We start from the raw sequence: 3,194 nt of genomic DNA, 5'->3' as shown, positions 1-3,194 counted from the left end.
GAACAGCTTTTACAAAATTAGGAAGGTAAGATGTAAACAGTGTGTTTCTGGAAAGCTATGCTTACTCTATTGTAGAATGCTAATGTGGGCCAGGGAATGGCAAAAGTGAGGCTGAGATGCCAGATGGGAGCTAGGACCTTGAAAACTTCATGTGCCATGCACAGTCCTTTGGATTTCAGCTTGGAGCTGATAGAGACTCACTGAAGGATTCTAAGTGGGCGAGCTCCATTTCCTACTGGTAAACTCAACATTGTCTGTTTTGTCATCTGTCTAATACTGTCAGAGGGATATAGTCACTATGTGTTCAAGATTGAAAGGGATTTTATTTGAATTACAGCAGTAAGGTAGAGAGATGACTACATAGATTGAATTCTATTTCCTTGAGACAAGAGATGAAAGACAATAAAAACACCCATATACTTTAAAAATATTGAAGGTCATTGTTGCTGGTGGTGCTGGCCAATGTAATTAGGTCATTGGTGTTTGCTAACTGTATTTACCCAAGGTAGGCTCCTGTTCTCCCCCAAGGCCAATCAACAGAGATCCTGTTGTTCTTGGTGGTCACTGTTCTGAGGTAGCTCCCATATCCTTGAGAAAAATATTCCTGGATCGTATAAGAAATATCTCTAAGGGACACAGAAAGCATTTACAAGGGCAAGTTTTCTAGAATAAATGCTTCAAGAAAGAAATGTTGGGATCTGTAGTATAGGCAGGTTTAGACTGAAACAAATTACACTATTTTGTTGAGATTTTTCAGGTAATCATTGCAAGGGAATGGAGCCTTCCTAAGGGCCTAGCCTTAGGTAGATAGGAGCCATTCCAGCATGTTAGTGTCTTAGTGTGAGAGGTGATAAAATCTCTTACACTGAGTGAAATAACCCCTTGCTTAAGTTTCTGGTCACATCTATCTGGTAGTTTCACTTCTTTTGGTCTCTGGGCTTTTTTTGGTCATTCCCTAACTCCTCTGCCTTTTGCATATATTTCAATATTCAAAGTCTCACTGAGTGAAGGCTCCAAGACTGTGAAAGCTTATTGAGTAATTGTGGGCCTTTTTCTCTGAAGTATAAAACTCAGTCTTCTTACCAGACAAATTAGTCCTTAATTATCTCACATATTGTGTTTGGAACACATGGGTCTGTGGAAAGTGTACTGAACTTGGTGTTCAGAGAGATTTGAATCTTAGTTCTTCTACCAAGCAGAAACAAGCTTCATCTCTGAGATTTAATTTCTTCATCTGTCACTTGGTGATAAGGCTCATCTCAAAGTATTATGGTTAAATTAGATGACATAACATTTCAAAAGTGCTTAGCATAAAGGATGGGCCAAAGTTTATTCAATCTATCTATCTATCTATCTATCTATCTATCTATCTATCTATCTATCTATCTATCTATCTATCTATCTATCTATCTATCTATCTATCTGTCTGTCTGTCTGTCTACCAATCTCTTGATCTATCAGCTACCTATTATCTTCCAGATTGCATTTTAACCCTTTTTGGAACTAATATTATGATTCGAAGCCTTCCTTCCACAATCTCTATCACAATGTTAGGTGTGTAGCAGGTACTCAGTAAACACTGACTAAATCAGTTGGTTAAGGGGCTGTGTTGTTTTTTCTGTGAAGAGTATAATAGATGTTGAATGTAAGGAAGACTGGAGCTGAGCTGTGAGACCAGGAAAGAGTTAAGAGGTTGGAACACCACCTCCTCAGTACTCAGAAGGCTGAGAACTAGACCCTGGAAAGGTCAAAACAGGCAAGGCAAGATAAATGTGTACATTACAACTAACCAGACTCGATGGTTTCTAAGCCACAGTTGATTGGCTCCTATGATCTTGAGACGATGGGTGAATGTTTTTGTCATGGGCACCATGTCTCACTGCTCCTTAGCTCCAGGGAGTTAGTTATTATTATGTACACAAATTATGTCTTATGTTAATGATGACAACCACAGAGAGATTAACACACCTTGTTTTCTGCATGAACCTGTACTAAACTAACTAAATAAACTAGCATATGGGAGCTCGGGGTTCAGAAGCTGGTGAGCACTAGTTCCCCTGCTACCCCGTTCTATCCTCTGTCTCCTTTCACGTTTCTTCCACTCCGGTACCCCATCATGCAGGGCAGCACTAGATTGTGGTTAGCAACAGTTCAATAAGGAAATGAATCCTTTAAATACCTAACAAAAAAGAGCTAAATTGATGCAACTTATATTACAACATAATTTAGATTAATGAATTTTATCTCCAAAGTCTCTCCAGTAGCCTTTGACATACTAGGCCACACAAAATGATACAGGAAACTTTAAAAATGATCTGCTGAATGTCAAACCTAGCTTTAAAAAAACACAATAGGGTTGAAATTCCTTATCCCCTCATTCTCTTCTTACTGGGTAGACTATCTCAGAGTAATTAGCTTCTAAACATCCTCATGTAATAAATGAATAGAACAGCAGACTCTGAGAGTGATTTATTATTCATCATGAAGAGCAACTGAATGAAATAATTTAACATCCACTAATCTCTGAAAGGGACCCACTCATTTTTAATCATCTTGTGTGACATGTGATCACTCATTCACACACAGCCCCCTGAGCTCACCCTAATTTAAGGGAGTCATAACGGGCAGCAAAAAGCTATTTATGTACCTCTGTGACAGGAGTGTATCATTAGGTGGGTATTATAGCCTGTAGGATTGGGACTGTGTTTTTGTGCAGTGTGACAACTTGACACAATCCATATACATGTCACCTTTTGCATCCCATTAGTACTGAGGGAATCTACAAATGCTAATACAGAATAGTGATAATTATACAGCTCACAGTTCTGAGGCTAGGACTAGAAGGGGCAATCACATTGATGGTTACAGATTGTGGTGAGCTCTTTACATGAGAGAGAATATGGAGGAAATGTTAACTCAAGGATAATGATATTTTTGTCGATCAAGATACGATGTATACCTGATGCATTTCCTTTTAATTGTAATTATCCTAGTGAGTACTGTAGAACTGTTTATTATCAAATCTCAAAAACAGTGTGGAATCAATATGTTTTTTGAGCTTCTAGGATTGAGCACTCATGGATGGCAAATGATCTGTTACTAAACTGTATCCTCAGCCCATGCATCAGTATCTTAAGGTCTGACAGATTTGTAGAATTTCATATATATACTATGCTATTTATTCTTCTAAAAGA

Source organism: Dipodomys spectabilis, unplaced genomic scaffold (assembly GCF_019054845.1).
Source record: "Dipodomys spectabilis isolate Male_0828 unplaced genomic scaffold, ASM1905484v1 ptg000050l, whole genome shotgun sequence".
Classification (NCBI taxonomy): domain Eukaryota; kingdom Metazoa; phylum Chordata; class Mammalia; order Rodentia; family Heteromyidae; genus Dipodomys; species Dipodomys spectabilis.
The sequence above is the reverse complement of the archived record's forward strand: the minus strand, read 5'-3'. Positions refer to the sequence as shown.